This window comes from Lagopus leucura, unplaced genomic scaffold (assembly GCF_019238085.1).
Source record: "Lagopus leucura isolate 7727_CA_CO unplaced genomic scaffold, USGS_WTPT01 136-15_obj-0_obj, whole genome shotgun sequence".
Classification (NCBI taxonomy): Eukaryota; Metazoa; Chordata; class Aves; order Galliformes; family Phasianidae; genus Lagopus; species Lagopus leucura.
The window spans coordinates 1-26,084 of record NW_024965848.1 but is presented as its reverse complement, the minus strand read 5'-3'; the positions used below and the strand labels follow the sequence as shown (position 1 = coordinate 26,084).

The following is a 26,084-nucleotide window of genomic DNA, read 5'->3' as shown; positions in this document are numbered from 1 at the left end:
CAGGCCTCTCCAGTGCAGCTCACTGGGCACACTGGGCATCCCACAGCCAGCAGTGGCTGGAAGCACTGCCTCATCTTCAGCACTGCTTGGGGATCTCCTGCCTCCTCGCACCCCACCGCACGCAAACCCCAGGTGCAAACCCAGTCCCGGGTGTGAACCCATCATTGGATGCAAACCCAGCACTGGGTGCAAAATCCCTGAAAGCAAACCCATCCTTGGGTGCAAACTCATCGATGGGTGCCAAATCCCTGGGTGCAAACCCACCCCTGGGTGCAAGTGCAGCTCTGGGTGCAAACCCATCCCCGTGGGCACACCCAGCAGGGGGATGCTGAGCCCCAGGATGCCGCCAGCCCCCAGTGCTCTGCTCTCCCCCCCGTCTGCTCCATCCTGCCGGTGCCACCCGGTCCCCCCCCCCCTGCTGCCAGCCTCACCCTCCGGATACATCAGACAGGTCTCTTCCCCCCCGCTCCCCCCGCCCCCCCCAGGCTCTCTGCTCGGCGTCTGGCTGAGCTAAGCGTATTTAGCGCTTTTAATTGTTCTTAATAAATCAATCCCGCCAGCCCCTTAAATCATTTTTGTGGCTTCCCTCTCCGCCGTCCCCGCGGCTGCGCTCGCGTGGAGCCTGCTGTCTGCAGCACTGCCGGGGGGGTGGGAGGGGGAGGGGGGGTCCGGCTGCACCCCAGGTGTCCCAGCACGCAGAGCTGGGTTCTGGGGGGGTCCTGCCTCAGTTTCCCTTGTTGTGCGGTGGGCGGGAGGAGCACAGCAAGATGCAGGACCTGGGGGTGCCAAGAAGGAGCAGGCTGGCTCTGCACCCACGCGCCCCGATGGAGGGATGGAGATTCTCATCTGCGCCTCAGTTTCCCCACAAAAGCCACCCCAGCGCCCACCCATGGGACCCCCAACCTCACCCTCACTGGGGGCTGTGCTGCGGGGGGCGCCCAGAGGGGGGGTGCCTGCGGGGAGGGGGGGTCCCAGCATGGCCCGGTGGGGCGGTGGGCAGCCTGCAGACCCCGCAGGGCTGGAGGAGAGAGCTAACCTTGACACAGTTGCAGCAGTCGCTAATAGCAGGCAATACGCCTGTTCTTGGGGGACTGTTGCAGTTGCTAAGATACTGGCAGCCGTGTGAATGGAAATGGGTCAGTAAACCTGTGGAGAGATAGTGTGACACTGTAACCAGCACAGCTGTTGCAGCCTACATCGAAATCCCACCCTTTCAATATTTATCACTCCCGCCTTCGGCTCCTTCCTCCCAGCGATTTTCCACCTTCCTCCCCGCGCGGCGCTGCGCCCGGAGGCTGAGATGGGGAGAGGAGATGAGGAAGGGGGGGGGGGTGCAGGGAGATGGGGCCGGAGCAGAGCCCCTAAGACGGGTCCCCCCCCCTCCGAGAGCAGGATGGAACCCGTGCTGAGAGAGACGGAGCAGGAAGCAGCCCCTGATCCCAGCCCCCCCATAGGAAAAGGGGTGAGAAGGTCAATTCGCTCCTGTCCCTCCTTCAGGCGCCGGGGGGAAATTCCAGGCCAGGAGGGACGCGTCCATCCGTCCATCTGTCCGTCCATCCGTCCCACTGCACGGCCACATGGCTCAGCCGGAGCCTTGCACACACGTGTGCACACATGAGGGCTGCGCACACCCCCCCCCCCCCCCCCCCAGTCCCCTCCAGCCACCCTTGGCACAGAGTGCAGAGCAGCACCGCGCATCCCCAAATACTGCAGCACCACCCGCGTGCTCCAGCAGCCCCCAAATAGCACAGCATCCCCCAAGAACTTCAGCATCCCCCCAAAAACTTCAGCATCCCAAATGCCTCAAGGTCCCCTCAATCCCCCCAGCATCACCCACACAGCGCGGCGTCCCCAAACAGCGCAACGCCACCCCAAATCGTGCAGCATCCCCAATGCTCCAGCATTTCCCTGGATGTTCCAGCATCCCCCTGAAGGCTCCAGCAGCCTCCGAAATGCTCCAGCATCCCAAATCCTCCAGGATCCCAAATCCTTGGGATCCCCAAATACTCCAGCATCCTGAATGATCCAGCATCCCAAATCTTCCAGGGTCCCAAATGCTAAAACATCCCAAATCCCTGGGATCCTCAAATGCTCCAGGATCCCAAATCCTCCCAGGTCTCAAATCCTCAGGACCCCAAAATACTCCAGCATCCTAAATCCTTGTGATCCCCAAATACTGCAGCATCCCAAATCCTCCAGGATCCCAAATCCTCAGGGTCCCCAAACATTCCAGAATCCCAAATGCTCCAAAATCCTCAAATGTTCCAGCATCTCAAATCCTCCTGGGTTTCAAATCCTCAGGACCCTGAAATCTTCCAGCATCCCAAGCCCTTGGGATCCCCAAGTGCTCCAGGATCCCAAATCCTCAGGATCCCAAGTGCTCCAGGATCCCAAATGCTCCAGCATCCCAAATCCTCATGATCCCAAAAGCTGTTGCATCCCAATCCTCGGATCCCCAAAAGCTCCAGGATCCAAAATCCTCAGGATCCCAAAAGCTGCAGCATCCCACATCCTGGGGACCCCAAATCCGCACGATCCCGACGCCTCAGCCCGGCCCCGAGGCAGCGCCCCGCACGCACACGTTGGAATCCCGCTCCGTTCCGCCGTGCGGCCCGGGGCCTCGCCGCGCTTCGGGGCTGAGCGCCGCACCGTTTGCCGTCCCCGACCCCGAAGCGCCGGCGCTCGGCTGCGGGACGCGGGCGGCGACGTCCCAATGGCTGCAGCCGCGCGGAGGGGGGGTGGAGGGTCGGAGGAGGGAAGAAGCTGCGAACATCTGCTCGCAGGGAAGAAGGGACAGTCCGGGAAAATGTGCAGAGCTGCTGGAAGGGGCCCCGGCCGCGCGGGTCGCGGGGGGGGGGGGGGGGGGGGATGGGATACCCCACCCCCCGCCGGCGCCGCGGGGCCGGGGGGGGGGGGGGGGGGGCGGGGGCCGGGGGTGGGGGGAGCGGGGAAACTGAGGCACGCAGAGCAGGAATGCGCTTTGGGGTCGAGCCCGTGTCCCACGCACATCCCACGTGCCTCGGGTCGGGTCAAGGAGCACGGAGCGGATTTATAGCACGGGATACGGCACCGCTGGGGATGGGGGAAGAGTTGTGGGGGAGGCTGTGAGCGCGCACAGAGCTCGCCTCCGCCCCAAAGGCGCTCCCTGCCATCCTCCCAACCCTCCCTCCCCCCCCCCCCCCGCAGGTGGCTGGAGCAGAACGGTTGGTATGGAGACAGGGAAGCACGGGCTGCCTGGGTAAGGTGACATTCGGCAGATGCCAGGCTCGGGCTCGCCGCAGCCCGCCCTGCAAAGCGGCACAGGGAGAGCGGGCAGCGGGGAGGGGGCGCGGGGAACGCGGGCAGAACCGACCCCCCTCCCCTCTTCATCCCCCCGCGGAGTGACTTTGCAGAGGGGACAATTAGCAGATGGCTAATGAGATACTCCACGCTTGGGGCGAGTGCGCGGTTCGCACCCGGGTAAGGTGACACCGAGTCCCACGGTGGGGGCACCGGGGCCGCTCCACGCAACCCATGGCCCCGGTGCTGGAGATCAAAGGGCCGGCAGTGGGGCCGGGACGGATTCCCGACACGCAAAGGCCGGAGAGCTCATCCGTGCCGGGCCAGGAGGGCCGGGGGGGCCCCCGGAGCGGCCCACACAAAGCGCCCGCGGCCCCGAGCCCCCCGTGCCCCCCTGCCCCGGGCTGCGCTCTCTGACCCCTGCGCTGGGGAGGCTGGAGCCCGCTAATGAGCTCAGCGCAGCCCCAGGCCCCGCAGCCCCGTCAGGTGTGGGGTCACGGCTCACCCCGGGCCGGGGGGGCCGCGTGGCACGGAATGGATGCAGACGGGAGGAAGCCGGTGATGCTCAGCGCTCCGCATCCCCCCCCTTTATCTCTCCCTTTCCCCAGTGCCCCCCGTCCGCTTCGTTAGGAACGCTCTGCAGAGCGCAGCCAGAAACAGCACCGCTATGGGGCACAGGAACGCCCAGAGCCGCGCACTCACAGCGGGGACACCGCTCTGCCCCGCGCTGCACCTTCCTCCTCCTCCTCCCTCTCCTCTCTGCCCTAAAGCAAGGCAGCTCCGCAGCGCTCTGCCGAGCTACGAACTCCACTTCCAGATTTTCAGTGCGACCTTCTGGCTACCTGGCTCCGGCAGTGCTCGATGCCCCCTCTGATCTCTCCTCCCCTCCGGCCCCACAGCGTCCCCAGGGAGTGCGAGCCGCGCTGGATGGCTGCGGGGGGGCTGCGGGAGGGAGAGGTCAGCCTGCACCTGGCCGCAGTGCCTCACCGGGACGGGGTGAACCCGACCCGAGAGGAAGAGGAGGGAGAGCGAAGAAGAGCTCCTCTGCAAACTGCGTGCACGTGTGACGGTCGCTTTTGCTGCCCCCGAATGCGCCCCGACCCCCAGATCTGAGCCCGTGGGATGGGGGATGCGGGGTATGGGGTACGAGACAGGGGATGCGGGATGTGGCAAATAGGATGTGGGATGCGGGATGCAGCCCCGTCCTCACGCCCCAACGTCGTCGACCCCGCGTCCCCCGGCACCCCGCTCCCCTCCGCTCTCCCTTGCACTCTGCTCGTTGGTGTGTTCCTCAGCTGCAGGAAATTCCTGATGCTCTCCATCATGCAGGCTGCATCCCCCGCCCTGCCAAGGCTCCCCTCCAAAGGACAGACATGTGCTGGACATCCCGCGCACACGACGGCACAGGAATCTCTCCCCTCCCCGCAGCCGCCGGGGATTTGCTCTCTGCTCGCCGCTCCTTCTCTCCCTTTTTATTTTCAACTCCTGCGAAGTGAGCCCCCTCCTCCCTCCCCTCGCTGGCGGTGACGGCGCTGAGCAGCCCAGCCCTGTCCGTTCCCCTCCTGCCTTTCCCTCTGTCTCCCTCTCTCCGCGAGACCGCTCCTGATCTTATTTTAATTCGTCTCAGACGGTGTTGGAGTGTTATTTTAAGAGAGAGGATATGCACAGACATTGTGTTTTCTGCTTTTTCCTGGCCCCGAGCCAGGCTCTCTGGGCTGTCAGCTACCCACTGTGTTGCAGTCACGTGTGGGAAGAGGCAGCCAGAGCAGCCTCACAACTCCTGGTAGCAGCATGGAAATCAAGTGTGCACTTTCTTCCCTCTGTATGTGTCTGTATTATTAATAGCGTCTCTCTCTGCGAGTTATCCATAATGTATCTTAATACCTGTCCGTCTGTAAATGATGCATTACGGCGTGCACACACAATGGTGTCGGGCCGGGCGGGGGGGATGCAGCCGTGCAGTGTCACCGTCCCACCCTGCGGGCAGCAGGGCAGAGCTCAGCCACCCTTTGGGACGCCCCCCGGGGACGCAGCGATGCCCACGAGGTGCCATCAGCCCCGGGCAGCTCTGTGCTCCCCAAGCCCTCGGCGCAGCACGGCGTGAGGGGGATGCGCCCCCCGGACCCCCCCCCAGAGCACAGTGCTGGCTGTGCCTGCAGCGCCCCACAGCGCTCGGCCGGCGGCTCCAGGGGACGCTCGGCGCCTGCGGTCTCGGGGTCCCCCCGTGTGCCAGCAGCACAGAACAGCAATGCAGCACCGCCGAGCTCTGCAGCCACACGGTGCACACGTGGGTGCAGCAGCGTGCGACGCCCCGACGTGCAGATGTGCACAGCTGTCGTCCCAGCCTGCCTGCACCCAGTGCTGCACATCACCGCCCGGGCGCCGCCGGCACTCTGCCCCACATTGCGCCCCACGGCGGCACCCTGAACCCAGAGCCGCCCCCCCCCCCCCCCCCCAACCCCCCGGGCCACCCCCACGTCCCAAATCCCACATCCCAGGGCTGCTGGGAGCAGGAATCCAGGAAGGCGAGCGGGGAGCTCGAGGCTTCGCGTTTCTGGATTCTGGTTCCCGTTTCTGCTCCCGGCTGTTTCCATGGAAACTGGCGTCGGACCTGGGAAAATAAGGTTAGGGTTTGCACGGGGGCCCTCCGCCAGCGCCTGCCACCCCCCAGCCGGCGGGCACACGCACACACCGTGCTTCGGGGACACGGCGCGCTCTGACATCCCCCACGCTCCCACCTCGGGAGCCCAAATCGCGGCGGGTGTTGGGGACACGCAGTGCCACGCTCCGCTTGGCGGCCTCGCCGTGCGCTGCTGCGGTCAGTGGCACAGGGAGGCGGCGGTGACCCCGCCGAGCCGCCTCCCCTCCTCGCCCTCCTTCCCATCTCCCGGCTCGGCCCTACGGAGAACTTCACAGCAACGCGGCGGTGCCGGGAGCCGTCCCACCCCACGGACACCCACGTGCAGCCATCGGCCCCGCAGCCCCACCTGGGCTTTCCCAGCGCCGCCGGAGCTCCCCGTCTCAGGACCCCCATTTTGGTACCGGGGAAGGGTGGCGGGGAGCCGGAGCGGGGAGAGAACCAGGACACGGCACCCCAGGGGAGCCGTGCAGCCTAATGAATGGAGGCTTTTAAAAAGCACTTTGAGTGAGAAGTGCCGGAGTAGGAACTAATTATTCCTCCTGCGTGCGCAACACACTCGTACGCACACCCGTGCACGCGCGCAGGCGCCCTGCTGCCTCCCGGCCCCGCAGCTGCACGGATCGCGGCGCAGCACCCAGCACAGCACCCAGCACCATGGCAGCACCATGGCAGCACCGCCGCAGCCCAGGCTCTGCCTTTTGGCCTCTCTCTCCCCTGGGTGCAGCCGCGGGTCCCCCTTCGGGTGCCGTTGCTGGCAGCCGGCTGGGTGCTGCCGGGGCTCGGGGCGACGCTCGCGCTCCTTTCCCCCTTTCTGCGGCTCCCGCTGTTTTTTGGAAGGGTTCCCTCCGCCCCTTCCTCGTTTTATTACAGATCCGCCATTTCACGGCGCTCGAAGGCCGCCCTCTCCCCGACGGACGGCACCTGGAGCCCCGCGCAGGTGTGACCTCGCCGAGGCCATCGGGCGGCTGTCATATTATGGGATGCTTGGAGCCGAGCCCGGCCCCGCGCCGCGGCCCCGCTGCGTCGCACCGTGCCAACAGCTTTGGGGACGCGGTGCTGTTCCCTCTGCGGTCCCCGCGGTGCGCTGCACCATTTTGCATTCTGGTGCTGACCGGGCCCTGCTAACCTCCCACTCCCACCCCCACAACGGGCTGCGTTTCAGCTGCTCTTGAAATCTGTCCAGGCTGGATTCATCACAAGAGCCCTCAAGCGGCTGCAAACAAACAGAAAAAAAAAAAAAAAAAAAAAGAGAGAGAGAGAGAAAGAGAAAGAGAGAGAAAGGGAGCGAGAAAAGCGATCGATCGGCGCTGGGGGGCCCGAGCCCCTCCGGTGGCTTCGACCCGGCCCCCCACTCACGGCCACATTGAGCGCAGGGGTGCGGGGAAGGGGCTGCGGGGGGCTCGGGCGTGGGAACGGGGTGCCCGCAGCCCCCGGTGGCGATGCGGTGCTGCTCCTCTCCGCTCCCCTTCCCGGTGCACCGCTCTGCAACTTCCCTCTTGTGGTTACTGCAGTTCAGAAAGCAAACAGGAGAGAGAAATAGGAAATCGCAGGGATTGCGGCGCGGGGGCCGGGCTGGGGTGCGCCCTGCGCTGTGGTGGGGGGGGGAACCCCGCGGGGTCGGTGCAAGGGAGGCAGAATCCGTGCCGTGGGGGGGGAAGGGGGGAACACGGGCCGGGAGACGCGGCGTTACGACGGGCACTCCGCCCTGCCCTGGCTGGGATGAAGGGCAGGAAACATCGCGGAGGGAATCGGTGCGGCGCGCTCGCGGTGCTGCGCCCGGTTTTTAATAGGGGCCGGGTGATTTTAGCACCGCTAACGATCCCATCTGCGGTTGCCACGCTCCAGCTCCGCGCCAGGCTCTGCTCTGCCCTGCCGGAGCCGCTCCGGGGCCGAAGATGCTGCAGCCAAGGCGGTGACACGGTGACACGGTGCAGCGCTGCGCGCCGGCTGCAAACACCGCAGCTCTGCGAAGGCTGCTCCGACCCCGACCCTCCCCTGTGCTGCAGGAGAGCCGCCGCCAAGCCCAGCTCCCTTCGGCTGATTAGCAGAGACGGAGATTTACTGCTAATTACCCGCGCCGCAGTTGTGCTCGCAGGCCTGGGCACGGAGGGGGGGCACGGCGGGGCAGGGGGTGTGCGGTGCCGGGGATTCAGCCCCATGCTGTCACCGCGTCCACAGCATGAAACACAACTGCAGTGGGGAACGGCACCAAAAGGTGATGTAGGTTTGGGTGTCACCACAGCGCCAGGAGCCCCGTGGGTCCCCTAGAGCTCACTGGGACCCACTCCTGTCCCCCAGCCCCTCGGCTCCTGGCTCTCCCTCTGCCTCAGGCACGCACACAGCACGGCACAAGCCATCCTCCGTGCCCTTAGCATGCACACAAGTGGGCCAAACCCTGCCCTCCGAGCAGGGGAGGCTGTTCCAGCCCCCACCATCCATGCCCAGCCGGGGGCAGCTGGCAGCCCAAGAGCCAAGCGCCCAGCCTCACCCCCCATTCCCACTCCCCATAGACAGCCGCATCCGCTGAGCCCCTCACACCACAGCGCAGCGCCCGTGGGGGTGGGCAGCTCCCCACAGCCCATCACCCAGCCAGTAGCACTATGGCAGGAGGAGAGGGGCACGGGGCCGGCACTGCAGGGCTCCTCTTCCTCCTGCAATGTCAACCCACTGCTCTGCATCCGCCAAGGCTGCCCTTGGACGAGCTGCCGGCTGCGCTGCCTGGGTTGCCAAGCCCAGGACAAGCTCTTTAGCTGGGCTCTGCCAGAACAGATGCCTGGGCTACTGTAATTCTTCCTAGCACGGATTGGGAGGGGAAAAAAAGCAACCTCGTTTAAGCACTGCAGAGGCTGCTGCTTCTGCAAATCCCACCCAAGAGGGAACCCAAAAGCTGGAGCACAGAGCAGGGTGGCACAGGAACGGCTGTGCTGGGAGGGGAGGTGATGCACGGTGAGGCACAGCAAAACGTGGCTCCATCGCCAGCTGGGGAGGAGAGAGCAACCACTGCAAGGACAAGTGGGAACCGCGCGCTCCGTGCCACCGGTGTCCTTGCAGCCGCTCGCCTGCTTCATGTCGATGCTCCCCACCAAACAAAGATCCCGTTCTCATGGCAATGTCCTTTGCAGAACAGGCAGAGAGCAACGCGAGGCGGATTCAGCAGAGCTGTGGGGAGGAGAGAGCTGGACCCAAACAGAACGGTTCCCTGCGCTGCTCGGGGAGGTTTGTGCTCCTTCTCGCGCTCCCTGTGAGTTTCTCCCTCTGCAACCCCCCCTCTCAACCCAAACCCCCCCTGGCTCCCCACACTGCTTGGCCACAGGGGCAGGAAAGGGCTGTGCCACGGCCGTGGCGCACGCAAAGGAGGCCAGCAGCATTTCCACAAAGACAGTTTCTTCCATTGGCTGCAGTTTGGGGCTGCCAAAAGCCAAAACAAGAATGGAAACATCCCATTTTTTTGGCCAAAATTCAAGGCAGGTTTTTTTTTCTTCTTCTTTCTTTCTTTTTTCTTTTTTTTTTTTTTCCCCTCATCTTTGGTTAGGAACGGAAATTCCCTGCCATGAAAACATGACGAAACCCCAAACCAAAACACAGCTCGGAACGAAACCTTCGCCCGGTTCCCCAGGGATGCCATGCAGGGCAGGTCCCAGGGCTGGGCACTGCGGGGGAAGAAGCACCACGGGGATCTCTCCACCCACCAACACTGCTTCCCCCTCCCTCCGTGTGCCTTTGGGTGACACCACCGCTTCCCATCCCCACTTCTGCACTGCCAGACATCAAAAGCGGTGCCACGGAGCTGGGAAGGAGCTGCTCTGCACACAGCACACACAGACGGACGCGGGTTCTGTCCGGTTTCCATCCATCCTGAGCTCCCGTGCAGGGCTTGTGTGTCACATCTCGGGGTGCCAGCACCCCCCCGGCGCACCCAGTGCTCGCAGCAGATGCTCAGCTGCAGGATGAATGGCCCTCCCCACCCCAGGCCCTGCTCTGCAGCTCCCGTTCCGGAGCCTGGATCCGGCCACGCAGGCTGAATAAGGCTCTGCCTTTGTCCGGCTCCCCCCGTCGCGCTTCCCCTTATCTACCCGGCCGCCTTGCCAAGACCACGAGGCTGTGAGCAGGGAGAGGCCGTGCGGCATCTCCCGGGGCTGTTAACTCTTCTCTGCTCTGCGCACGTTCTCCCAGCCCCATCCCACAGCCATCCCCGCTCCTCCTCACCCCTGCATCCCAGCCGCCCCGCTGCGTGCTGCCCCGTGCACCCCTCCCATCTCCCTGGCACCCCCAGGGGGGGTTGGGGGTGGGCGCGGGGCCCTGCGGCCCACGGGTGTCCCCAGGGCAGAGCACAGCCCGGCGATGTGCTGCACTGCTGTGCGCAGCAATTAACCTCGGGAGAGCAGCGCGGCCGCTGCCAAGAACCACATTAGGTGTGTGTGGCAGTGTCTAGACATGCAAGAGACCAGAGGCCTTGATCTGGAGGAAGGCGGCTCGGTCCCCTTCCCCCCTCCCCCCCCCCCCCCCTCCCGGCCTTGGCACGGGGTTCAGCCGCCCCAGCACTGCTCTTCCCAGCAGGGTTGGCCGGGTGTGGGATGCTCAGCACGAGGCAGAGCCCTGCCCCACATCCCAACACACCAGGGGGCTCTGGAAGCATCACGGTGCTGTTTGGCACAGAAAGGCCACAGAGACACACAATGGGTGCCCCAACACCGCACCGCCAGGGCGGGCAGTGAGAACGGAAGGGAGAAAAGCAGCAGCAAGCTGCACCCAACCCACCTCCCAGACAACAGCAACCATCTCAACCATCCCAACCATCCCAACCATCCTGGGGGAGCTAGCAGCAAGCCCCCAGGGCCAGGGATGGAGCTGGGCAGGGTCCCCACTCACCACCTCCCCATATCCATATCCACGGTGCTCGGCTGCACCACACAGCCTGGTGCTGCCCGTCCCCTCCTGCCACGCAGTGCCGGGCTGTGGCCTCGTGGGTGCTGCAGGGACAGGTGGGTGCTTTGGGGATGGGGTGGGTGCTCCCCCGGCACCCCCTGCTCTCACCTCTACCCCAGCCGGCTGCGGAATGCTTCGGGAGAAGAGATTTTCCCGACGTTAATTAATTAAAATAAACAGCAAATTAAATACAGCAAAATTAAAATAGCTCCGGAAATTAATTTTCAACAAAACCCACCTGGAAAGGCTGGATATTTAAAGAATTAATGGAGCCCTCCGAGACCATAAAGAACCGCCGAACTCCCGGCATCCACCAGCCCCCTCCGACACCCCCGGGGGGCGCGGGGCCGTGGGGAAATGAGGACGGGACCCCCGGTCGGAGCCCACCCCGCACCCACACGCCTTGTCTCCGCACCGCCCCGCGCCGCCGCGTGGCCCTGCTGGTGGCTGCACGTGGCTGCGGTGCGAGAGCGAAGGGAGGAGGGAGGAGGAAGGAGGAGAGGCTGAGCTCGCAGCTCTGCTCCTCCTGCTGTGCGCTGCGCGGCACCACGCGCTCCGGCTCGCACCCTGGCAAAATCACCGCCTCCAAAAACCCCACTGCTCACCCCACCTTTCATCCCCACGACCGCGGCTGGATGAATGGGCGGCAGAGCTGGGCAAAGCTCCTTATGGAGGGGTGCGAGGGGCCGGGACCCCCCCCGACCCCCCACAGCTGCAGCGCGCAGGGCTGGGAGCCCCCCCGGCCTCCCTGGTGCCGTTTCCTCTCCCCGCACGCTGGGTGTGTGCGCCGGGAAACACCGGTGAGCAAAAAAGCTCCGGAAGGAAACAGAGAAAGCGAGAAGAAGCGTGCAGGTGGGGAGCAGGAGAGCTCGGGGCCGCCCCCAGCCCGGGGGGGGGGGGGTTGGGAGCACTGCCTGCAAACCGCACGCGTCTCCCAGCTGCTCCCCCCGTGGGGGAAACTGAGGCACGCGGGGGGCGGCTCTGCACCCCCGCCCTCTCCAGCGCTGCGGCCGGGATGACACCAGCTCCTCCAGCTCCACCCTGTTCCTGCAGGAACCCACGAGCCCCAGAGCCGGGCGCACCGCCAGCACCGCCGCTCCCACCCGCACACGGCACTGCGATCGGCTCCGGCCTCGCACCGCACCGCGTCCCGCAGCGGGGCACCGCGACCTCGGCCCCGCGCCCTGGCAGGTTTCCCCTTCGCTTGCCAGCGATGCCAACGGGCAGAGGTGGAGGACGATGGAAGCAGAGGGCGAAGGAAAGCGGTGCGCGGGGGAAGGGGTGATTATTTGTTCCCCCGTTTATTTGCTCGCTGCAGACAAAGGTGGCTCTGCGTGCCGGCCGGGAGGGCGCGGGACGCCGGTGGGGCAGCCGCTCCGGGGCTCTGGGTGGCCGCTTCCTCCGCACACAGATGGCTGTTTCGACTCAGTCGAGCGCTTGACCTAAATCTCCTCCTGATCCACGGGAGCTGCAGTCCCTCAGCAGCACAGCTCAAGGCGAGGAGGAGGAGGAGGAGGAGGAGGAGGAGGAAGGGAGCCAGCTGCAGACCGGCGGGAGGGTCACGCCGTGGGGTCCCCACCCCGGGGCTGGCGGAGGGTGGAAATCTCCACCATCTCCGACCGATCTCCGATATCTCCCCAAATCTCCGAAACCTCGGAAATCTCCGAAATCTCCCACGCTTTCAGCCCCGGCTCCCACTTTCCGCGCCTGCGCGCCCGGCCCCGCAGCTTCGACGCCCCGGCAGCCCACTTCCTCGCCCAGGGGCCTCGCAGAGGAAGCTCCAACGGTTCCGAAAGTTTTCGGCTGTGACTCAGCCGCTGGCTGGGGTGGCCGAGGTTGGCCCCGACGTGGGGCCGCGGGACCCCGGCGGTTCGGGGGGATTTTTGGGCTCCCCAGACGAGGGCTGTCTGCACCGCGCCGCGCTCCACCCCCAGTGTCAGAGCAGCCCAAACCGGCTCCCAGCGACAGCAGAAAGCTTTTAAAATCCCCTACGCGCGGCATGACTCACTCCAAAGCCAGTGCCCAAAACAAGCTCCGACACGGAGAGGAATGGAGACGGCAGAGATGTTGGGGGCGGGCAGGAGGGGCTGGGGAGGGCCGGGGAGGGGGAAAAGGGGGAGAGAGGGAGACAGAAGGAGGCAGAGAAAGAGAAGAGGCAGAAATAACAGCATCTGAAACTCTGCCTGCTGGAGGCTAATTGGTTCCGGCACAGCCTGGTTTGTTTGGCAATGTTTCCTCTAATCCTTCAGGCTCCGCGCTCCCAGCCCCAGAGACGCGGGGACATCGCTCCGCCCGGCACCGACACCCGGGCAGCGCCGCTGCGGCACTGGGGGCCGCCTACCCCCCCCCAGTAGTGGCGGTGCCCCCCGGGGGTCTCCAACCGGGGGCTGTGAGCACCCGCCACTGGGACGGCGCGTACCCCTCGGTGGGAGGATGCTCGGAGGCAGCGGCCGGGGCGGCGGAGGGAAAGAGAAGGGAAGGAAGGGAAGGGGAAGAAAGGGGGGGCCCCACGGCCCAGCATGGCCGAGCCAGAGCACTCGCCAAGAGTCGGCAGCTTTGTTCCAGGTGCCGGCTCCCTTTTTTTCATTAGGCTAATGGGATGCGGATGCATTATTCCATTCCACATGCTGCTAATGAACCACTCAGGCCAGTGCATTTGCATTAATGTGCAAAGCACTGGAGGAGGGTGGAGTGGCTGCATCTGGCCAAGCCTGACCTTCCCGCGCCGCCCAGCCTTCCCGACGCGCGGCCCCGCAGCCCCCGAGAGCCGCGCGCTCCCGCAGCCCCGCACGGACCCTTGATCTCCCCGGGGCGGCTCCGGCGCACATTCCAAGACACATTAACCAGCCCCAACCTTCGGTGGCCCCGCCGTTGTTGGGCCTGCTGGGTTCCATCACCCCTCCCTGCACAAACGCAGGCCGGGCTCTGGTGCCCCGCGTGCTGGGAACTGTGACGGCGCTGCCGAGCACGGCGCTGCTCCCCTAGGAGTCACCGCGTCCTGCAAGGAGCTGCCCCTTCCCTGACCGCGAGCCCCAGCACCGCAGGACTGTGGCAGGACCTCCCCGGTCCACTCTGTTGGGTGAGAGGAGAAGGGGGGCTGCCCCCCTCCCGGGTCCCCCCGATGCTGGCACTCGGTGCTGGGCGCGGGCGTCATCGGAGCCCTTCGGTTGTTTGTTACAGCTCCCAACTGCCTCCGTCCCCGGAGAGGTTTCGAAGGCGAGTGACCCAAGAACTGGAATGTGCAGAGCCTCCAGCAAACAGAGCCAGCTGCCTGCGCCCGCGCAGGGGGGGCGGTGAGGGGAGAGCGGTGAGGGGAGAGCAGCCGGCCCCGCGGCACGGCACGGCACGGCACGGCACCACGTGGCACAGCATGGCACGGCGCTGCGTGGCACCACATGGCAAAGCGTGGCACGGCGCGGAATGGCACGGCACGGCACGGTTCTGCATGGCATGGCACAGCACAATGCACTGTGGCACAGCGCAGCGGTGCGTGGCGTGGTGCCGCATGGCACAGCACAGCCCCGTGCACATGGCCCCAGCCTGCTCTCCCAGGGCTGACTGGATTGAAATGAGGTTGGCACATCCCCAGCTCTGGCAAGAGGCCTCACTCTGCCCCTCAAACCACTTGAGCTCCCCTTTCCTCTCTCCCGCCTGCTCCCCATCTGATTTCTGGAGGCATCCTGGCATAGAGACACGTGCAGGTAGGATGCTGTGCTCCCCACCTGGCTCCAGACCTGAATCCCTGGGTGGCCAAAGGACAAACAGACTCACCCCAGGTGCCAAGAGGGAGGGAGGACGGGCGCAGCCCTGCTGCCCTCTGGGTTTGCAGGAGGTGTGGTGGGGTCTCAGGCAGCTCCGTGCCCGCCAGCATGCAGAGCCCCAGCGCCCGAGCGCGTGCACGCGGATGTCTGGGTTTGTCACAGCCTGGTGAGCAAGTTAATCTCAGGCTCCCTGACACGTGGAATAAAATCGCGATCCCATAATGGAATTCATTCGTCTTCCTGTCCAGGCAGAGAACAAGCCCCCTGCCGGAGCCAGGGCACGGGAGCCAGGGCCAGGCACTCACTGGGGGACCCCGCTGCCCTGCTGGGAACCACAGGTGTGTGCGAGTTCCTGTGGGGCACATAAAGCACCCAGCTGTGCTGCGTCCCCTCCTGGGGCACTGCTGGGGTTGGCAGTGTGGGTCTGCTGGGCTGGACCTGCAGCGTGCGTAAATGGGAAGGGAAACTGAGGCAAGAGGTGGTGCAGGGCTGAGGGCAAGGCTGGTGGCAGGGCGAGGATGTGGGACAATGTCCCTGCGTCTCTCACCTTTGATAGCATCAGAGCAGCCAGCCCCAGCCACGGGGACCCCACTGGGTCAGCACCAGCTGGGACACTGGTGCCATGATGCCTTGGCACGGCCACACAGCCCTGGAGGCTGAGTCACGCACTGCATTTTCCCCCTCTTGTTGCCACACTTACTAGCAATGGATAAAAGCCCTTTTGGGAAGCTGAGCAGAGGAGGAGGCCGCAGGACAGCTTGGCTGCTCGGTGCCTCAGTTTCCCTGCAGCACCCAGGGTGTCCCCTGCCCATGGGGTGGGGGTGCCAGCAGCGGGCAGCGCAGGGGCAGCTCCCACCACCCCCTCTGAAATCCCAACTCGGCAATGCCGAAGGTTCACCCACGCTCCTGCAACGTGGAGAGGAGGAGAAGGAGGAAGAGGAGGAGGAGGAGGGCTGCTCCTTCCTGGGCACACAAAGCCCCTTTCATAGGGAGTTGAGTTTGGGTTTCCTCCACCAGCCCGGCACCTCGCTGCCTCCTGCCCTGCCAGCACGGTGAGGCGGGGAGGAACGCTGCGGTGGGAGCGGGACGGGCGCCCGGTCCTGGCCTGGCCTTTGGGATGTGAGCGGGGCAGCACTGGGCACCGCACTCCCACCTCCCCAGTGCACTTCAGGATCCTACAGGCAGGCAGCCCCCAGGGCTATAGGGGGATTGGGTGGCCCCTTCCATCGCCCTGGCCCTCCCCATAATTTTTCCCTCCTGTCGGCTTTTAATTACGCCCCTAATAAAAGTGGCTTGCAGGAAAACGGGAGCTTTGTTGCTCAGGAGCTCATCTGCTCCCGCTGCTCCTTCCCCGCTTTAAACCATAATCCTCAGCTGGGGATGCTGCAATTAGCCACTGCAGGGCCGGGCGCCGTGTCATGCAGGATTAGGGCTCCCTTCGGTGGGGAGGTGGGGGACCCAGCCCCAGTGGGGCGATGGGCCTGGATGGGATGGGCTGAACTCCCCACAGCCCCCAAAGCAGCTGGGACCCGCAGCCCCACTAACGGCCCTGCAGGAAGAGCAGGTTTGGCAGGAGATTAGAGCAGCTGTGGGGGGGAGGAGTGGGGGGAAGAGATGCTCTCTTACAGCCTCGGGGCCCCCCCTTGGCAATGCAGCCCCCTGCGGCACTCGCTGATCTGCCCCCATCACTGCACCAATGCCAACGCCGGGGGGGAATTTTTGGGGCATCAGCAGGAGAGGCACAGCTCCCCAACCCTCCAGGCCTCCAGAAACAGGCAGGCTCATGGAGGTTCATACAATACGTAAAAACAGGGCTCCTGATGTCCCCACGTCCACATCCAGCCCCAGCGCCTGCCCCCAGGGCCTGGGGAGGGAAACTGAGGCACGGGGACCAAGTTCTCGCAATGCAACGTCCCGTTGAGCAAGGAGAGAGGTGGAACTGCCACACTGCTACACTTGGGAGATGGCAACAGCCCCGTCCCTAGGCAGGAGGGTGGCACTTGGAAGGGGTGCAACACCTCCCAGGGTAAAAGACCTACAGCACCATGCTCAAACCCAGCAGAAGGGACGGGGACCACAGGGCCCTCGTGCACAGTGCCGATGCGCATAGGGAAGGAGCAGCGGGTTGGGTCGTTCAGCCCCACAGAGCCCCCAAAAGAGCCTGCGCACAGCTCCCCAGTGCCTGCTCACCAATCAGCCTCTTCCCACGGCTGAGGAGGAGAGCGGGGAGCGCAGGCGCTCGTTAGCGGCCGCTCATTAAGAGCCCTCTGGGAGGACCAAGGTACCCGGGGCACCTGCACCTCCTTCTAATGAGCTGCGGCACCGGCACAGGGCCCTCGGCTGCGGCATCACGGGGCCACGACGCGGGGGCTGTCCCCTATCTGAGCTGCAGTGTGGATTCCCCGTGGCCGAGCAGAAAGGGAGGGACGCGGGAGTTGAGTCACAGTGACAACTGCAGCGGTGGCAGCTGCCGAGGAACGCCCTGAGCTCACTGCCAGCACCGGGCGGCTCCTGGGGACACGCGACTGCCAAAGTGTCACCCCGCACCCATGGGTGCTGTGCTGCAGAGACACTGACGACAGCACGGTGATGTCTGCCCCCTGTGTGGGATCCTGGGGTCCGGTCCATGCAGCGGGCGTCCCCAGATTGGGACAGAACACAGATGTCCCACCCCCGGGGACCTTAAAGCACCATGCAGCGCAGGGGGAGGGCAGCTCAGGGACCAAGGGACACAGCACTGGGGTGGCACCGAGCCCCCACCCCGCTCCCGCAGCCCCCAGCCCCGACCTGCACGGGGCTCCCTCGTTAATGTTTACTCGGCTTCGTTAGCGCCAGCACATCACCATGGCAACCATGCAAGCTGCGCGCCGCCATCGGCGCCACCGCCACGAGGCGCAGGAATGGCACGTGGGGTCACCACGGACCCCCATCACAGCCACCACCCCACCGTGCTATATGGGGCCGTGGGGGCGAGGGGGTGAGGGGACGTTGGGGGTCACCTTCTCCCTGCTGGGTGCGGTGGCCTGGTGTCACCCAGCCGTGGTGACAGCACCCAAAATGCCCGGCGCTGCGGGCTGCTCGGCTGCAGGCGTGTGTTCAGCGCTGCCAACACGCCTCTGCGGTGCATTATTTATAAAACACGGGAGCAGAGGGCTCAGCAGCAGCTGCCACCCTGCCTGGCGTCACGGAGCCATCGAGCACGGCGGCCTGGTGGCACTGCGGCCCCGGTGACCAGCAGGGACAACGGGGATGACAGTGCCTGTGGGGCTGGCAGAGCCACGGGGCGACCAGATGCCACCTTCATGCGCAGCACGTGGCTGCTGCGGCACGTGGGGACATCCAGCGCGTCCCCACATCCCCCACGTTATTACTGCAGCACCCCGAGCTGTGGGGTGAACCCACTGCACGCAGCTCTGGGTCCAGCCAAGGGGTGCCCCCACCCCATGCCCAGCCAGCCCTGCGTAGCCCCACGCAGCCCCCCCAGAGCAGGATGCGACCCCCAGCCTCCTGCTCGTGCCATCGAGCTCCGTCTGCTACTGCAAACAGGTTTTCAGTAAGCCTAGCAGAATTCGCCTGCCTCCTCCTCCCCCCTTCCAGTCCCACCTCTGGGCTGCGGGAAGGCTGAGTTCGGGCTTTAATTTTTCATTATTAATTTCCCATCGACGCCGAGAGGCGCCGGTGCTCGCCCAGCTGCCCCCAGCATCGCCCCCCGCGCTCCCTCGCGCTCTCCTGGAGATCTGCACCGGCTGAAGGCGAGCCAGGCTGCCGATAGGATTAATTCTGCATGACTGCCCATCTCCACAGGGGTATCTAAGACCCTCAGGCCTGCAGCAATCTTTAAAATTCCTCCAGCCCAACTTAATTCCCTCTTCCTGCAGAGCTGGCGCATCTGCTGCAGTCAGACACAGAGCGAGGGAGATGGAGGGAGAGGGGAGACGGCACCCAGGATGTGGTGGCACTGCTCTGTGGCTGCGTCCCTGTCCCCAAGGACGCCCCTCGGGGCCACCCAGAGCCACACCGGCCACCCATCACCAGAGAGGGTTTGTATTGGGAATGAGGGAAACTGAGTCACGCTCGGGATAGCCATGGGCTCTGCACCGTGGCCCTGATTGCTGTCACCTTTGACACACTGCCTGGACCCCATCACCAGGAGGTTGACCTAAATTTATTTTTTTTTCCAAATATTTGTGGTTCTGCTTTGATGGAAGAGGCTTCTTCACCACCCCTTTTCACTCATCCTCTGCTTCCCTGCAGCCCTGAAGAATGGAATGCGGGATCTGAGCATCGCCTGGGGGCAATCCAGGGCCACGGATGTTGGGACAGCTCATGCAATGCAGCTGCGGTGGGAAAACACACCATGGAGGTGCTGAGCACACCCCAGCCACCCCTGCTGCATCCCTGGTGCTCCTCAGCATCCCCTCCATGCACGGGCAGAACCCAGGGGCTGTGAGGATGAGCCCCACCATAGGGCACGGAGCTGGGACTTGGCCCCGCTGTCACACTGGAGCTATCCCACTGTCAACCTTGTGTCCCCAGCTGAGGGTCTCGTGGGACAAAGACCTCAACATCACGTATGGGGACTATGCGCAGCCCAACCATACGCTGCAGGACCCTGCACTCACACGAAACATCCTTGAACACAACCAGGCTGCAGCGTCCCCCCAGTTCCCCGCCACGCTCCGTGACAGCCACATGTCCTCAAGCTTTGAAGGCTCAGCCTCCACCACCACAGGGGTTCAGTCAACCTGTAGGGGTTGCTGGGGGGGAGTCTGCTGCCAAACTCCCACCCCTGCCTCTGCCAGCATCAGAGCCGCCATCCTCCTCCCCTTCCTCCTCCTCCTCCTCATCTGCAGCGACCGCCACCAAACCCAGGAGACCCATCCCTCTGCCTCCTTCCCTGCAACTTGCACCATTTGCCTGGCAGCCAGGAGGAAGGAGGGGAGCGCAGCCCATCCCAGCTGCTAGCGGAGCTGGGGATACATGCATTTAAATCACTTATATCTTTACTTTCTCCTGCGCTGGCTGTGAGATGGGCTTTTTTTGCATGCGTAATTAGGGGGTGGAACAGATGGTGGAGGGTTCGTTTAAAGTAATGCATCCATTAAAATAACCTTCGCTGTCGGGGACTGCGCTCCGACAGGGGCCTGTTTCACCGGGGGCGGTGGGGAGGGAGAGCTTTGTTCTGTAGGAAGGGGTCAGATTTTTGGGAAGGTGGATGGGGACCCAACTGCAGGATCCATCATCCTGGCTCATGGGAGTGAAGCTGGCATGGATGCTCCAACCCATATTACCAGCACAGTAACTGGGAGCCTGGACCAAGCCGGGACTGGAGTGGGGAGAAATCGCTCCTCCGTGGGGCTGAAGTGGTTCCTTCTGGATCTGAACTGGACCCCTCCAGGACTCGGTTTCCATAGCAATATGACGTGCATCCTGCAGTGGGATGGAGGGAATGGGAAACCCTTTGGCCAGTCCTTCGGGCCAGACCTCCAACCATCACCCAGTGGTGCATTTTGGAGGAGGCCTCTGAAACAGTGGAGTTTTGCTGCTTGGTGGAGCATTGGGGCGATGCTGCAGGGTGCCACAGGGACTGCAAGGATCATACCCACCACCACCCACCCATGTCCCACCTCCTGCCTCCTGGCACAGAACAGAAGGGGACAGCTCGCCTTTCCTGTCCAGCAGCAACCACCTCTCCTGTTTCAAGCTCCCGGGAGAGGCAGGAGGCTTTGTTCAGGAATTGGAGGAGCGGAGGCCAGAGAAAGCGCGAGTGCCCTGCCAGCTCTTGTGTTTCACTCCCGAGGAATGCCGGGGAGGGGAGGGGAGCACAGCTTTCCCCCTTCCCGATGGGCTCTGGGCCTGGCTGCAGGGTGCTTTGCTGCTGCAGGGAGGAAGAGGAGGGTGTGGGGACGAAGGACGGGGGTCTGGCTGTGATTCTGGGGAGGTGGGCGGCATCAGCGTGGCTCACAGTGGTTGCAAAGGCAATCATGGTGGCACAGCAGTACCATGCTGGTTTTGTTGGAGCAGAGGTAATAATTCAGAGTGAGAGCTGCCAAGCAAATATCACATCCTGCCTTGAAGCAGGAGACATTTGGGTACCCCAAATCTGTAGGCTCCAGAGGAGCACACACCACTTCCAGCAACAGGGTCACGGCTGGGGAAGGGCAAGAGCAGCAGCAAACCCAAACCCACCCATGCGTGTTCAAATATTTAGTGTGCACTTGCTAAGGTGCTTCTGCTGCCTTTAGGGCATCTCTGCGTTTGAAGCATCAGAGAGGAGCTGAGGTGGGAACATGGGGGATGGGGAGCAAATGCCAGGGCTGCAGGGCTGGAGGGTGTTCTCTCCTTCCCAGCTGGGCCCAGGGGGACCACATGGCCTGGGTTGCTCCTCACCAGGGGGCTCGCAAGGACTCAGACAAGCCCAAGGACTGCCCATCACGGCTACAGCCCCCCACTGCACACCTCCTCATTTTCCTCCTCCTCCTCATCTTCCAGTCCCAGCACTTGCAGCACCCTGGGCCATCCCCAAGCACTGCCATGGCCTGGGGTACAGCCAGCAGCCGCAGCAACACAGAGGCTGATGCCAGCATCCAGCAGCTCTGTGCGACGAGTGCAATGCAATAAGGGCAGCAATGGCGGGGCTGGCTGAGGCGATATGGGACAGCAGCGTGCTGGGGAAACTAATAGGCAAGAGGGGCTACACAGACAGGTCAGCTCACCCTGCTGCCATCCCTTTCACTCACCCCTTTCCTCATCCAGCTTCACTTGCTACTACCCCCAGCACTCAACCACTGCCCTGGCCAGGCCTCAACTAGGCCTCAACTAGGCCTCATCCAGGCCTTGACTGCACCTCAACCAGGCCTTGGGCAGGCCTCAACTAGGCCTCAACTAGGCCTCAATCAGGCCTTGACAGCACCTCAACCAGGCCTTGAGCAGGCCTTGACCGACCTCAACTAGGCCTTGACCAGGCCTTGACTGACCTCAACTAGGCCTCATCCAGGCCTCAACAAGGCCTTGAGCACACCTCAACTAGGCCTCAACCAGGTTCTAACCAGGCCTTGACCAGACATTGACCACGCCTCAACCAGGCCCCAAATGCCACAACCAGACCCTGACAGGCCTTGACCAGGCCTTGAACACACCTCAATCAGGCCTTGAAAGCCTTAACTGGGCCCCGACCAGGCCCCAAACACCCTGACCAGGCCCTGACACCACAACAACTACCCCACAAGTACCCCCTTCCCTCCCCACCAACTCCCCAAGCTCTGAGTGCTGAGGGCAACAGCTCTGGGAGGGGCACAGTTGGCCCATGACAACAATGGTGCCCTGTGTCAGCCCCACACCCACGGCCAGGCAGCAGCCATCACCTCAGGGCACGCCGCTGGCCGCTCTCACCTCTACACTCCGCTCACTGCTTCCCAGCTCCCTCCTGACAAATCCCAGCTCCTGATCGCTTCTCCTCCCCACGGGTCCATATTAAGCTACATTCTCCTTTCAGCTGGGTGGAAAACAGCAGTAATAACCATGTGGAGAGAGCCGTGCCCCCCACCTCCACTTCCCTCCCACTTCGGGGTTCAAATTTCATTTCAGCAAAAAAGCTTCCCCCGCCTCCAATTTCTTCCCCCAAACCAAGCCGCTGTCGTCTCGTCTGATCTCGGCAGGGGCCGTATGGATGCTCGGCTCCTCCTGGTTCAGGATCTGCTGCCAATCTGGACCTCGCAAACTGGTTCTCACACGGCTCCCGCCTGGCACCTCCCTCTCGGCATTTATTATTTCATCATTGTCCTTCCTCAGCTCGCTCCCATGCCACCACCCCGGGTGCCCCCGGCTCCTCATCCCAACTCCAACCACCGAGTTGGCTGGGTGAGATTTATTCCCGGCGAATTCCCGGGGGCCGGCAGCTGGAGGAGCCCGGAGCTGCCTCCCTCTCTCCCGCAGCTGAAGATCTCATCTCCCTCGCCCAAGGCGCTCCGTCCTCCTCCTCCAGATATTTTAGGCCCAGGTTTTGCGAGGAATTTACAGGCGCCGAGCCCAAGCCGATGCGCTGAAGTCAGCAGGAGGCGAGGAGCGTGCGCAGGGCTCGGGGCCCCGGGGGTGGCGGCGCAGGGAAGGGATGCTGCTGCTGGCCTGGAGCTCGTTGAGCCGCGGGAAGGGCAGAGGTTGGGGCTGGCGGATGCCAGAACCACTCAGCTCTCCCTCCGCGAGGATCAATACCACATTTCGGCTTCCTGCCTCGCGAGGCTGCCGCAGCCCTCACGCCTGCGCGGGGTGGCTTTGGGTGGGAGCGGGGGTCTCCATGCTCTCCACCACAGCGCTGTGTCCCCGCTGCCATACACCTTGCTCCCTGTGATCTACGCTCCAGCCCCGTACGCCGACCCCTCCTGCTGCCCCACGGCTCCCCTCGAACCCTCAAGTCACTCCTGTGTCCCCGTAGGCTTCACCCCACTGCAAAGGGAATCCTCGGCACACAGCCTGCCTTTGTCACGGCCCTGCTGGCACACACCCGCCCTACGTGCTCCAACAGGTGAGCCCCCAGGGCAGCGTTCCTGCCCGGGCCAGTAACTGTCCCCACCGGGCAGCGGGTTCACGGTGCTGTTCCGCCCGGCACGTCTCTCCCTGCCACATCCTCGGCCGGTGAGGCACAACGCAAAAGGGGGGGGGGGGGGGGGGGCAGCGGATTTAATGAGCTCCCCGGAGGCATCGCCGCGCACCCCCCTCCCGTGCCCGGGAACCGTCGCTCTGAAACACAACCCCTCGGTGGCAGAGCTGGAAAAAAACCACAGGGCACATTGCTCTCCCCCCGCTCCTTCCCCGCCTCCCCCAGCTTTCTGCTCTCCTGCCGATGCCAAAGACCCAGCCGGGCTCTTGTGCTTTCACTCGCAGCTGCAGCTGCCGATTTTCGCTGTAAGCCCTTGTGCCTAGAAGGCCCAGAGCGAGGGATTCTGGGACGCGGTGATTGAAGACAGCACCAGCGCAGAGACCATTGCTCAGACTTTCCCTGTCTGTCGCCCCAACGCTCAACCCACAGAGAGGGAAATAAAAAAAAAAATAAAAAAGGGAAAAAAAAAAAAGAAAGAAAAGAAAAAAAAGCAAAGCAGAGAGCAAAACGGACTCAGCTCAGCTCGCCCCTTCCCACCCACGCGGCGCTGCTTGCTTTGCTCATCGGCACCTCCAGCCCTCGCCCCGGCCATGCAGCCCCAAAACAGGCGGTGAGGTCCAGCTGCACCGCTCTGTGATGCTGAGCTGCCCCCCAGCACCGCTGTGCATGGCATCAGAAACTCACGGCCGGCACCCAGCAGCATCCCGGTTGTTTCCCTGCTCTGGTGTTTTTCAAAGGGTGAACCTTTTGCAGAGTGAGGGCAATGCTGGCATGCGTGGCTGCGCACCAGGTGTGATGCACGAGCACAGCGGGGTCCTCGTGCAATGCCTCGGGATGAGCAGCAGGAGCAGAGCCCTGCACACAAGTTAGTTGCCATGCACAGAAGGGCTTCAACTGCTATGGGGAAACATTTGGGATGCAGCCCTGCAGCTGGGCTAATGTCCCCAGGTCCATTCTGCATGCAAAGACCCCCGAGGGATGGGGTCCCCAGTAGGGGAGTGCAACAGAGGTGCAATGCCTGCCCTGCAACCCACGTGCTGCACTAGGCACGGTGCAGGGCAGCGTCCCACTGACCCCAGGTGCAGCAGCACTAACACCAACCTCGACAAGGAAGGGCCAAACGCAGAGCACACCATGCTGCACAGCACCCTGTTCTCACACGGGGGCTGCACCCCAAGGGACAGAGCCCGCAGCGCCACCCCGACCTTTCAGGGGTGTTCTGCAGAGCATCCCCCAAAGAGCAGAGCCCACCCCAATGGCACCTGCAGCCCCCAGCACTGTGCAACACACCGCAGCCCCGACGCTGGGGAGGGGACGGGGGGGTCTCAGTGCAACCAGGGGCCGCCTCACATCCAGACAGCCCCACCACGGCCCTGCAGCAGCCGGCCGGCCCCATGGGGAGCCAAGCTCCATCGCCGTGCCAAAACCCCCCCCCCGTTCCTCCTGCTCCCCCCAAAACGCTCCCGTTGCGAGCCCGGAAGTAGGAAACAGCCCTCCCCAGCGCTGCCCTGTTTACCAAGAGCTGGTTCCAAGCACTCGGGAGAATAGCAGGAGCATTTCAAGGCCCTGTTTCCACTCGGCTGACACACACTATTTATAGAAGCCCACAATTCTCCCAGAGCTTTCCTCGGGATCTCAGCAGAAATAGCCCGCCCCGGGTCCCTGCAGCCCTCTAAGGAGGGCAGGGCAGTGCGGCCCCCCCAGGCTCCCTATAACCTTCCATGGGTTTCCATCTCTTCTCCTCCTCCGGCCGCCCGCTCCCAGCATGTCCTTGGCCCCCCCGTCCCCAACGCTGTGCCAGCCCCCGCCCCCCCCCCCGCCCGGGCTCCGGGACGAGGGGCGGGGGGAAGGGGGGGGGGGGGGGGGGGGGTGACAGCGGGCAGAGCCGGGGGGGTGACGGCATGCCACCTCCAACCCAACTGCATCGGAGCGCGGCGGCGGAGCCACGGGGGGACTCACACCGGGGATGGAGTTGGCCCTATTCAGGTTACAGAGACATGGCAGAGCGGAATTTGGCGTCGCGCCATCCCTTCTCCAGCCCCCCCCCCTCCCCTCCCACCTCCCCTTCCTCCCCTCCCCTCCCCACCACCGCCACCACCACCACCAGCACCAGCACCACCACCCTCCCCTGCAAATTCCTGAGAGCGGCAGTGTAAGGGGACACCTGGGGGGTGGGGGGGGTGGGGGACGAAGGGCCGCGGGGCCCCGCTTTGGCCACGCACCCCGTAACCCCCCCCCCAGCTGGGCAGGATGCATGCCCGCGCCCTCGGGGCTCGCTTCTGCTCTCTGTCACGCCAGGATAAATCTGGAGTGACTCCACAGCGCGCCGGGGCTCGCACCAGCACACAATGAGCTCAGCCTGTGGCTTTTGGTTGCTGTTCTCACAGCAACCGGCCAAGTGGCTTTATGCACAAGGCCACCTGGTCGCGGCCGGGGCCAGTTCCTCCCACAGCGAGTAAACAAGCGGGGACCCGGGGGTGCCTCCACCTGCCCCCCCCCCCCACCTCCGTCACGGGGGGGCTTTGGGGGGGTCGGCAGCGCGGTGACCCGGTGGGGTGGCCGCAACGCTGGGTCCCCCCGAGGTCCCGCCGTCCCCGACGCAACACGCCGAGGGGCTCAGAGCTCGAAGGCAGCAGGGAGGTTCCAAGCATCCGATGCCCGACAACATTTTGGGGCGGCACAAGTGCAAAGCGAAGGCATCGCGCACCACGCGAGTTGGCAGCGGGGATGGGGACCCCCTCCCCTCGTCCCCGTCGTCGTCGCCCTCCCCCCCCCCCCCCCCCCCCGGGCCAATCCCCCCCGCCCCCGGCGGGCCCACCCCCCCCCCGGCGCCCCCCGGGGGGGGGGGGGGGGGGGGGGGGGGGGGGGGGGAAGGCTGAAC

At 64.3% G+C, this 26,084-nt stretch overlaps 1 protein-coding gene across 1 annotated transcript in view; it reads right to left on the bottom strand.

Moving 5' to 3' along the window:
• AHDC1 (AT-hook DNA binding motif containing 1) overlaps positions 1 to 24,869 on the bottom strand; it is a 40,235-nt gene extending 15,366 nt beyond the window's left edge. Inside the window, exon 1 of the mRNA XM_042892844.1 lies at positions 24,720 to 24,869. The gene's annotated coding sequence lies outside the window, so the exon portion shown is untranslated. The remainder of the gene's footprint in view (positions 1 to 24,719) is intronic.
• Positions 24,870 to 26,084: the final 1,215 nt, after the last annotated feature.